Genomic DNA, 12588 nt, shown 5'->3' on the forward strand with positions numbered 1-12588 from the left:
GGGATCCTGCAAACATCCAGCATCCAGCTCAGCCCAGGGCAACTGGATGCAAGATGAGCGTGCGCCCAAATAAGAGGACCTTTGTCCCCTCTTCATAGGCACTGGAATCTGATTGGTAATAAGATAAACATGCATTTGCATGGCAGAGAACTCACCCTTCAGGGGATCCCATGAAAGCCTCTACATGTCTGAAATGCTAGTAGGTGGGAGACCGTGGACGTGTCCCTGGACAGGGAAGTGCCCCTTGCACCATCTCGCCTCATGCCCCAACGTTTGGCTCCTTTGCCTGGTCACAGAGTCTCCCATGGCACCACGCACCCTTGGGAATCCCTTACAGACATGACAGAGCCAGCCTGGCCTCCGAGACACAGTGGTGTGAAGGACTCATGCCAGAGCTCTTACTCAAACAAACCACCAATCTGAGGCCAGAATAGCAGCAATTATTTAAATACCCTTGGAAACGCCAAAATTTTCTTTCTTTTAGTTTGTACAAATTTTTTCCTCTGGGCTTCAGAACAGACGTGTAATTGTCAGCAAAACAGCATAACCTCTCTCAGTCCACCCTCCCTTCCCCAAGACACTACACACACACACACACACACACACACACACACACACACACACACACACACACACACACATGCACAGAGAGAGAGAGAGAGAGACCCATGCAGGCAGGCTTTTCTGTGAGTTTATGGAAGCCCAAGATCCCAGAACGTGAGCCCTTCCTCTGTGACACCGAGTCAGTGCGGCAGACCCTAGCTCCCCTGCAGGATGCAGTGGCTGGAGAAGCCACAGTTGGTGGAGGGGGACGTTGTTAAGGAGGCACTGGAGAAAAGGCTCCTCTTCAAACAGTTCACACTCCTGGAGAAGCGGCCCAGCGTATTTAGCTAGATACCCTTTCGTTGCCCACAGTGGATCCAGAGAGCCCCTTGATCTCCGTGGCCAGTAGGCGGCGCCCTTGTATGTGTTACCCAGCTTGGAGACAGAGGCTTATACCTCTCCCTGAGCCCTGTCACTCAGGTGTCTCCCTTACAGTGGCCCCTGATGACCGGAAGCTGCCACCTAGAACCAGGTGCTGCAGAAGCAGCAGCCCCACTTCTCTCCATCACCAAACAAGAAGAATGCTCAGTTGGCAATGTCAACAGTCACCAGGCTTTTACCTGGGGTCTCCAGTGACATCACTTCCTCCCCCTCACTCACCCATTTTCCAGTAATTGTGCCCAGAGCACCAGAGCTAATTGAAACAAGACATGGACTTTCATGTTAAAGTAGCCCTCAGCTGGGAGGCCAGGGCTGCTTCTGGAAAATGTTAATGCTTTCCTGTTGGATGCCAAACCAGCTTGGAACTAAGCTTCAAACAAAACCTCATCTGTAAAATGAGAGGGTTGGATGATCCCAAAGAGCCATTCTGGCTCTGACAGTTTATGCTACTGTGAATAAGACCCCAATTGAGCCCTGGGTTGGGGAGCCAAGGGATACTTCTGGTTGGCAATAGTGTTGTTACAAATAAAGTGGTTGTGAATCAGTTTTTATTTTAGGCCCTGCAGCTGATAGATTAATTTCTATTTTGTGGGCCATACTCTGCAAAATTCCAAGAAAATCACTCCATCAGAGGCTCCACTGACATCACCAACCACCAGATAGGAGGCCCCCAGTGTGCAAACCTCAGACTGAGTTGCTGTTCGAAGACCTGGCTCAAGGTGGATAAAAGGTTTATGGTTGGGACCCTCAGTTGCCATGGAGACCAAGTTTCTCCCTTGCCATCCACCTTCAGAAGGTGTGAACTTCAGAGGGTTCCCCACCTACTCATGCCCAGAACTGAATTTAATAGGTCCAATCTTGGGTCAGGCAAATCCAACATCCCTGAAGAGATATGAAAGACAGACAGACAAAAGCTCTGTTTCCTGGACAGCCAGACAACCTGAATTTGGGGTGTGTGGCCTTTACTGCCATATAAGTTTGGCTTAGGGTTTATTGTTTGTTTGTTTGTTTGTTAACTTAATTATTTCTTATGGAATTTAGCTATGTGGATGCAGTCTTCCCAAGACCTCCTAATCTCTTTATTTGGAAACAAAAAAATAAATCCTTTTTTTTTTTTAAGAGAGAGAAAGGAGGTTTATAGTCATTTCAGTTGGAAGGCCAGAACCACTGAAAAGAGAAATGTGTTTAGAGGAGACTAGCCAGGAATGAGATGAACCACAGCTAAGAACCAGCAGACGGTTTCTAAATTGACAAAGCAAGGAGCTTTCTCTTCACTCCAACACTAAATTCTTCAGAATTTCAGAATCGCCACACTGAAAGAGATCTCAGAAGGCGCCTAGTGTGTCCATCCAGCCTATGGCATTCTGCTTTTCTCCATCCTTGGCAACTGTCACCCATTCCTTGCTTCCCTGGGCAGTCAATTCTATATTCCTAAAACTTGGTTGAAAAAACCTTCTGAAGTTCTTAGAATGAACTGAAATCAGCGTCTCTGTAGCTTACGTCTGCCAGTTGCAGGTTTGTTCTCAGGAGGCCCATGGAGAGAAAGTACAAACTTTAGTCCAAGTTGGCTTGAACGACACCATTAGCAACAACTTTTCAAATATTCGCAACAGCTCTCATGTCTCCTTCTTTTCTGGATAATACCCCCTAGTTCTTTTAACCACTCCTCATTTTCAGTCATTTGCAGACTCTTCACCCTCCCGGCCACTCTCCCCTGGATGCTTTCCAAGCTGTCAGCTTCCGTTTTACACTGTGGCTGAGGCCTGGACATGATGCTCCCTCATTCTGTGTTGATGGACTGACAGACATAGGGACAAGCCCAAACTTGAAGCTGCAAAGCCATACGCAGATGTCTCACCAGAAACTGGCCACAGGGACATGTCCTGTCATCAAGGACAATCTTTGAGTAGCTGGCAAACACTACGGCAGGTCATCTACCATGAGAACCACACACATGCTACATGTCCTTAAATGTGTCTCTAGAGAATCAGAGTGTAGTTGGAAGTGATTTATTTTTTCTTCCATGAACGCTTAGTGTCAATCCTCTAAGATCCTATCACCGATCACAGAAGAAAGGCTTTGGAGCTGTGACAACAGATGACCTTCTCTAACCTCAAGAAGATTAAATGGAATAATCTACAAAAGCTTAATTGGCCCTGGTGTGCTGGCTGTAAGCAACTTTGGAAGAATTCTGCTTGGGATTAAACAAAAAATGTAGTCATAGATGATTGGAGATGGAAGGAATCTTAGGAAACTTGAATCAATGTTCCTTGGTTTATAGATGTGCAAACTGAGCTCCAGAATTTGTAGTTTATCCATCTAGTCATCCATCCTTCCATCCATCCACTCAACAAATGTATTTATTGAGCAGCCACAATGTGCAAAGTAATATACTTGGGGGAGGTCCAAACTGAACAGCAATACCAGATAAGGAATGGGAAGAAATTTATTGGTGTATGGATAAAGAGCTCTTGTTAAATGATCTGGCCAGTTGGTTGGCATCAGAGCCAGGACCAGAAACCAGGCCTTCTGACATCTGGCACAGGGCTTTTCCATGGCACATACTGTCACTAGTAAATGACTAGATGGCAGATGATAGAGCATCTGCTCTTTTTCGTGGGACTCTGTCCTAATGGAATCCTATTTAGATATTTCAGGAAACGTGTCTGTAATTGGTGAATGTGCTGGCTGCACAGAAATAATGCTCCACCACTGAAAAGTATGATGCAGAAGCTGGAGGCAAAAACCACTCCTGTTCCTCTTTCAGAAGCATAGACAATCCCTCCTCAGCCCCTTCATTCATAACTTTTCCATGCTGACAGTCTACATTCTCTCCCTGGATCCACCAGAGAGCAAATCCAACTTGCTTTCCTTAGCTTTCCTGCTCTTTGAGCTTCACAAGATTGGATGTTACTGACTTTACTGAAACATCCTCCTCCCTGGGTTCCCAGGATGCTTCTCTCTCCACTGCTGTCTTGCTGATGATCCCTTGTCAGTCCCTTAACCATGAACATTTTTAGGAACATTACCTTGCACGTTATAGCTACTAGACAAATACCTATGTTGAGTGGATGGATAGATGGATGGATGGACGGCTAGGTGAATGAATGACAAATTCTGGAGCCCCATTTGCCCAGCTATAAACCAAGAAATATCAATTCAAGCTTCCTAAGGTTCCTCATTCCTCATCTTTTTTTTAATGTCTCTCCTTTGAGGACTGACTCATTCATAGAACCTCTAGTATCATCTCTATGTATGAAATTTCCAAATCTACATCACCATCTTGACAAGTGTCCTTTGTTTCACTTGGCTCTGCTTCTGTTGCTTCAAACTCAACAGGTTTCAAATCAAATCATCCTTACTTGATTCCCACTCTCCTCCATGCCAAACTTCCATCTCCTTTCCACAATCCCAGCCAGCAGCCCTCTCTTCCAGCTCATTCTTTTGGTCCATCAGGCTTAAAACATTGACATAAAATTTAGTTTCCCCCTCTTGTTAAGTAAGTGAATCATCTACAGAAAGTCATTAGAGATTCCTCCCATTAGAGATCAGTTTAATTTTAACCATCCATCTATCCATGAATCCATCCTTCATCCTTTGAGATGAAGCCAGGCCCAGCCTCGGTGATCCTGGCCTCTCACAGATGCCCCCCTCACCTTCTTTTCCCTCCTAAGTACAAGATCAAGGCCAAGAGGATGTGCAGGGCCACCTAACACACAGAAATGCCTCCCTACCTGGAAGCATGGCTGGAGAGCGAATGGCCCTCTTATTCCTCTGGGAGAGGAGCCTCTCCTGTGGCACAATGGGCCATACCCTGAAATCAGACTCTATTTTCGAATAGGCAGCTGGGAGTTCAGGGCTCCCCAAAGCTGAGCAGCGACCCCTCCAGTGCAGCCCGCTCCCAACTCCCTCCCTCCCTAGCCTCATTTCCCCACCACCCATTCCTGCTCCAAATGCCAGTTTCAAGCCCTCCTCTATGGTTCTTTTCAAAGAGGGGGAGGGGTGGGGGGCTGTTATTAGTCAAAGGTCTTTAACCTGCCCCAAAGCATGGGTGCAAATGTTCAGAAGAAACCCCCTTTCGGGCAGTGTTGGAGCACACAGAGCTGCCAGCATCCAGGCATGACCTCCCAGGTGCCCATGTAAAGATATTTTCAGCCTGACCCCAGTTTTACCCACATCCAGATTCCTAGACTCACACAAAACTGGAGCTTCAAGGGCCCTCAGAGACCAACCAATGTGATGCCCTCATGCAGACAGGAAGCCTAAGACTCAGTGACTTCCCAAGGTCACTCAGTGAGGCAAAGACAGAGCTGGAACTAGAAGGCAGAGGGCCAGCCCAAAGGGCAAGAGTGCCAGCGAGCCACTCTCCCACTGATAGGACCCCATGGCAGCTGGGGGCTCTGGGCTCTGCCCCTCAAACTTTGAGTAAGATATGTTCTGCTAGTGAAGCCAGGTGGACCATGTGAACCCAGAATGACAGCAGAGAATGGGGGTGGGGGTCCAAGTGGGGCGGGGAGCATGGCCAGTGAGAGGCGGCCCCTGTTTGTCCTGGAAGGTTGGCATAATGGAGGAGGCAGGGAACAGCCCAGCAGGGACTTGAACTTCACATTCCCCACCAGGGGCCTGATCACCTCGGGTGATAGCCAATTTTGCAGAAGGACCCCCATTCCTGGCCTCTCTGTCTACTCACAGGGATGGCGGGCCAGGAGGCAGCCCTTCCACCCACGGCTCCACAGCTACGAGGGACGCAGGCACCCTGCCTGCTCACCTTACCCTTCAACTCCAGACATGCTCAGGATACAGGCTCTCTCTGCCAAGGGCACTGAGAGGGCCAGATTGTCCAGGTCTGCTTCCAGGGACTGAGGCTCCCAGGGTACCGAAAAAATAAAGAAATGCCGAACGGGGTTACAAAAATTCAGGTGTGTTTAAAACATTTCCTGTGAACAAATTAACACTCTTTATACACACACACACTCACATCGAACATAATGCAAAATATAATCGTGCTATTCACAAAATAATCAGAAATTACATAAACATTCAGAGGCCCCCTTGGCAAAGTGGTCCAGCAATAAGCATGGATTTAGAGTTGTATGGTGAAGGTCTCCTTCAGCAAATCTGTGACTGGATGTGAAACCTCCCTCCAAGGTAAGTAACATGTCAGGTCGAGCTGTGAGGTCCTTTGAGAATGTGAGACAGGGACCAAATGCTCTTGTTTCCCAGCCCCACCCCCTCGGTGGGCTCCACCCTGAGGTGGCAGCTTGAGGGACCCTACCTGAAGGGACTGGGCCTAAATTGGCTGCCTCCCACCCTCACATCCACACCCAGCCCCAAGCCGGTATACCTCAGGGAGAGAGGGAGGGAAGCCAGGCCGCCCCCAGGGACAGTGCAGGAGCCTGGGCTGCCGGTGGGCAGGCGGGCCTGGCTGAATGAGGCCTTTTCATAACACACCACCCAGGAGGGGGACGTAAGCCCTCCCCAGCCACACAGAGCCCTCTCAACCCAGGCAGCACAGTGCACTGTTCACACAGCTCAGGAAACAAAATAAATATATTCTCCCCCAAAGACCCCACAATGGGGCTTTTTCATGGCAGAGAATGAGAAACAGCCCCCTCTCTCCGCCCGGCCGAGGGGCTGCTGGGCCCTGTAGCCTTTGCCCGACACTTTTGAGACTCAGGGTTCACCTGGCCCAGTCCAGGCCTGCCTGCCCACTTTCTGCCCATGGCCCTGTATGATGTGGCCCCGTAGGTAGATACTGGGAAAGGAAGGAGGCAGGAGAGGAACCTGACATTTATTGATTTCCTACTATGTGTCAGGTAGGCAAGAAACCCAGTGAGGACACCCCTTTTGATGGATTTAAACTATCTGTGATTAGACTGCACAGGGCAGACGATGGGGGCACCTACCAAGGTTACTCTTGAGATTCCAGGCCGACTCACAAAGCTCCAGGCCAAACTGCATTGTTGGGGGAGCCACCCAGGGTTCTCTGACCCCTCCATCACACCCAGCCCTGAACTTCCCATGCCCGCATGTCCTTTGAGAGGCTTGCTTTCAGGGGGATGTCAACCAGCCCTGAAAAGATCTCCCCTTTATTTTGCTCCACTCCCTAGTCACAGTCAAGCAAATCATCTGTGGCTCTCCAACATGCCCAACCTGCCTTGGATAGCACACTTCACTCTGTCTGGAACGCCATCTTCCTTTCCACTCTCCCCTCCCTAAGATCATGGGAAGCAGTAATAATAAATAGATAATATTCACTGAATGTTTACCCCAGGCCAGGCACTTACCTGAACTCAAGCATCACCTCCTCCAGGAAGCCTTCACCCTGACTTCACCCAGCACTGTGACCATCTGTCCAAGTGTGTCTTTCCCCAACTGGTTAGGGAAGGCTTAGAGGTCAGGTCCTTGCCCCTCATCTCTAAGTGCCCAATGCCTTTCCCCAACATGACCCCTAAAGCTTGGGCGAATATGGTCACCTCCTCTCTCCCCAACCAATACAGATGCCTGTAGAGCACCTTGAACTAGCGCAAGCCCTGAGCCACAGGGTATGATGGCGATGCTCTAGGAGTCAGCATCCCAGTTGGGAGGTCTGGGAAAATCATTTAATCGGCTAAGCTTTATTTGTGTTTGTTGTTGTTTTAGTTTTTAATTTCAAGCATAGCAAGTTGGGTTAATTGTATTCCTTGCTCAAGGTATACGATCACCATTAGTTAATGCAAAGCCCTTTCCTATTTTCTTTCTTTTTTATAGATTTAATTGACATAGAATAATATTTCAGGTGTGCAATTTGATGAGTTTTGGCATGTTATACAACTGAAGAACCATCACCATAATCCAGGAGGTGAACAAATCCATTACCCCCAGAAGTTTCTTTGTGCCCTTTGGTAATGTCTCCCTCCCGCCTCTTCCCTCCCCTAACCCCCAACTCTGGGGGCAACCACTCATCTGCCTTCTTTCACTATAGATTAACGTGCATTTTCTAGAAGTGTATATAAATGGAATCATACTGTCTGGATTCTTTCATTCAGCATAATTATTTTGCAAGTCATCCGTGTTGCGTGTATCACTGGTTTTTCCTCTTTAATTGTTGGGTAGCATTCTATCGTATGGCTATAGTACAATTTGTCCATCCATTCATCTGTTAATGGACATTGGGGCTGTTTCCACTTTTTGGCTATCACAAGTAAAGCTCCTGTGAGCATGCATACAGAACACTTGGTGTGGACATACGCTTTCATGTCTCTCTCCAAGTAGAATGACTGGGTCATATATTATTATTATTTTCTCCTTTATCCCCAATTTTTACTCTCGCTCTCCCTTAAGCACCCACTCTGATATTTAATGTATTCCCTTAACCATGAACATATCCTCATAAAATGCTCAGAGCTGTCGTGTGTGTGTGTGTGTGTGTGTGTGTGTGTGTGTGCGCGCGGTGGCAGAGGCGGTTAACTTACGTACACAGTACTAGGCTATAAATCTAGTTCTGTTTCTTACTTGTTTCACTTGACCTTACTCTTTGAGCACCACTCTGCATACTCTGCAATTAGAAGTTTGTTGCTTCTAACTGCTGCGCAGCATTCATGGTGTGTCCCCACCGCTTTACTTATCCCTCCCTTTGATGAACACCAAGGTTGCACCCAGTGCAGCACTCCCATAAAAAATGCCATGGTGAACATGCCATCCTTCCAGCCCCCTTGCCGGTCTGCATAAGCACTGAGAGTCGGGTCTCTGGGATCCAAGTCGTGCACTTACTTTATATCACTCAGGGCTGCTGACCTGACTGCTTCCACACTACCTGAGCCAACTAGTTACCTGCCTGGGCTCCAGCAGTGCTCCAGCCCCTTCCTCCTGACATCCTGGCCAACACTAGGTACCTATCCACTTTGCAAATCTTTGCCATTCTGATGGGTGTTGAGTAATATTGTGTTTCAATGTATACTTATCTTATTACTAATGAGATTGAGCATCTTTTCAAATACTTGTTAGCTCTTAGGACCTCTCTTTCTGTGAATTACCATTTTATATACTTTGCCTGTCAAACTTTGTTCTTCCTAGCTTGTCCTTGCTGATAGGCAGGAGCTCTTTGTTTTGCTTTGTTTGAATTGAGACATAACTTTCATAAAGTAAAGCGCACAGATCTTTAGTGTGGAATTTGACTAGTTTTTACACATGCTTATATCAGTGTGACCACTGCCCAGATCGAGAATTAGAGCATTTCCAGCCCTCACAAAGGCTCCTTGTGTCCCCCTAGTCAGTCATCTCTTAACGTAGCAACTATTCTGACCTCTATCACCTTAGGTCAGTTTTCCTGTCCCAAAATTTCATATCAGTGGAATTAAACAATATGTACTGTTTTCTCTGAATAGTGTCTGTGAGACCCATCTATGTTGTTTGCAGCATTAAGTCAGTCTTTTTCATTGCTGCACGATATTCCACTGTATGCTTATACCACAATTTATTCACACTTTTCCTTGATGATTGACATTGGGGTTGTTTCCAGTTTGGGGCTATTATATATGAATAAAGCGTCTATAAACATTCTTGAACGTGACTTTTGTTGGATATAAGCACTCAGTGCAGTTGGGAGTGGAACTGTTGCATCATGAGGATTTTTGCAGGTTTAGCTTTAATGGACACTTGCAAATATTTTCTAAAGTGTTTGTACTGGTTGTACCAGTTTACACTCCTACCAGTAGTGTATGAAAATTCCAGTTGCTCCTCATCCCTGACAACACTTGATATTTTCAGTCTTTTTAATTGTAGCCATTCTGGTGGGTTTTGTAAGAGATCTATATATTCTAAGAGATTCACTTCCTTAGGATTTTTTATACTGTATTGTAAAGGTAATTTCACCCATCTATTATCTTAGTCTATCATGTACAGTACCTGTCTCCTCATCTGTAAATGGGAATAACACTATCTACCTTCAAAACCTGGCCAAAAATGGGTGCTCAGTTCGTGTTACTGTACATTTCTGTCTCCACCATCAGACCGGTGCTCTCCCAGGGCAGGGACTGGATCTTAATTTGTGTAGCAACCAGGGCCCAGTTCTGTGCCAGCAAAGAGAGGTTTTTCAGTAAAGTTTGTTGATTGAGTAAATGACAGAGCCTCCCAAACGCAATCTCCAGGCTGCAATTCGAGGATCTGAGGGAGGGAATGAGGGGCTGCGGCAGTGAAGCGGGGAAAGCACTTCCCTGCGGGGGGACCAGCAGGGTCCGGCGGGTGGGGAGACCCCCCTCTTCCAGGCCTCTGGCGCGGGACCTCGGGAGTAGGGATGCGGGTGAGTGGGAGCCCGGGCTGAGGTGGTAGCTTTTCCTCTTGAGCACTCGCTGCCCTGGTGGGCCGTGCGGAGCTGGCCAGCGGCTTTCCGCCCCTCTGCCGCTCCTTTTTTTCCATACGCTCTGCCCAGAGGAGGAGGAGCAGATGGAGAAGGAGGAGGAGCAGGCCGAGCCGGAGGAGGAGGGCGCTAGCTTCGCCCCCGCGCGGCCGCCGGAGCCTCCCTTGGGTTCCCACTGCCTTGGGCTGGCACGGCTGGACCCGGCCTCGTCGCCGCTGGCAACCAGACGGAGGCGCCTCGCCGCCTCGCCGCCCTGTCGCTCCGCCACCTGGCTGTCGCGGCCGCCGCCTCCCCCGCCGCCGCCGCCCCCTCTGCCTGCAGAGCGGCCCGCAGGCCAGGCTGGGCAGCCACTGGGGCGCCGCCGCCGCGGGTATCACCCTCCCCGGGCAAACAGCACTTCTCAGCCAGAGGGTTCGCCACTCCCCCCACCGAACCCTTATAGACTCGCAATTAGAGTTTAGTCCACCCCTCCCTTTACCCACTAGGGCTGAGGACAGGGAGGCGCAGCAATTGGTCCAAAGTGGCATGGTGAATTAGGAACGGAGTCAGCGCTAGCCTCTAACCCGAAATCCCTGTCCTCCCTTGCCTTGCCCTGTGTCCAACACAGGCATTTCACTCAGTTATGCCTCCCAAGTCCCTCTTGACTCCCCAGGCTCCTCTGCAGACTCTGAGTCAAAGACAGGTCCTGTGTATCCCAGGGTCTGGCAACCCCCCTCATAGGCCTCCTACCTTCCCGCTTGTCCCCCTAACATCCCATCCCCCATCCAGCAGCCAAAGTGATCTTTTAGAACATGAATCTGACCCCCTCAATGCCCTGTTTAAAAGTGATGTCTTTTAGCACACTGGGAATACAGATGAAAGCCAGTCCCGCAGCCCCAGGCCCCTGCTTTTAATCCTCTCCACCCATTAAGCTCAGCCCCTGGTCTGAGCTCCGACCTGCCAAGTTCATTTCCATCTCAGAGTCTTTGCACTTGCTGTTCCCTCTTCCCCAAACACTTTTTCCCTAGAGGTTCTTAGCCAGCGGGTCCATAGGTTAAGGTGGATTTCCGTTTAATTGAATTTAATTAATTTTCCTATGTAACTCCTTGTGTATTATTTTATGCATCTAAAAACATCATTTGGGGATGGGGTTCTTAGGCTTCGCCAGACTGTCCCAGCACCTGTGCCACAGAAGAGTTTAGGAATCCCTAGACCTTTGCATGTCTGGCTCTTCCCTGTCCTTCAGGTCCCAACTCAATGTCACCTCCTCAGGGAGGTCTTCCTTGGCTATATCAGCTACAGATGCCCCCTTCCTCATCTGGTCATTGCTTAGCACAGTGGTTCTCAAAGTGTGGTCCCTGGACCTGCAGCATCGGCATCACTCAGGAATTTGTTTAAAATGCATGTTCTTAGGACCCATCACAGACCTACTGAGTCAGAAATTCTGGGGATGCGGCCCAGCACTCTGTTTTAACAAGCCCTCCACAGTGATCTGGATATTGGATTCTCAAGTGTGGACACCACTGGCCCAGCCTGTTATCCCTGTGCCCTCACAGTTTTCACCATCCAGCCAAGGCAAGATGGAACCTGGGGGCCTGAAAAGAGGAAGGCCAATGCGGCCAAAGGTGGAAGGGGAGCAGGCTGAGTAATGAGATGGAACCACATTAGACCAGCAGCCCACAGAGGGTCAAACCGTCCTGGGGAGGGGGCAGTTTGACTTCAGCTGGAGTAGGGCTTGGAGACTCTGGTTTCTGTCTCCTGCTGGCTGGCCCAGGTCAGCACTGAGTTGGAGAGGAGAAGAGGTCCACATTCCTGTGTTTCACATGTGACAGCAGAGGAGTTTGCATTCCCCTGGGCACTCATACCTCGGCCCTGGTCTGCACATTAACATTAACCTCAGTGTCCCTGAGGTCCCATTGGAACCAGCCACAGTCACTCCCAACTCATACCATTGGCCACAGGAAGTTCCAGGGCAATCCTAGGGCCCTCCCATCCTGAGCTGTTTCCTGTGCATTTTCCAGGAGAGCCAGATGTTTCTGCAACCTGAGTCTGAGCCTGTTCTTCAGACTGGAGGGCTGGTCTCTCTTTGCCAGTCCCTGGGAACTGCCTGATGCCTCCACCAGACCCACTAGGTGCAGCCTGCAGCCTCTGGCTTTGATGTTGTAAAAGGGGACTTATGGCATTGTTCCTTTTGGCCACTGGTCCCTGGCCTCTGTGCAATTCCCAGGCCCTCAAGGGAAACCAGACACTTTTAATTGACTTCCCCAATCTGATGATAGAGTATTAGG

The sequence above is a fragment of the Camelus dromedarius genome, chromosome 29 (assembly GCF_036321535.1).
Source record: "Camelus dromedarius isolate mCamDro1 chromosome 29, mCamDro1.pat, whole genome shotgun sequence".
Classification (NCBI taxonomy): domain Eukaryota; kingdom Metazoa; phylum Chordata; class Mammalia; order Artiodactyla; family Camelidae; genus Camelus; species Camelus dromedarius.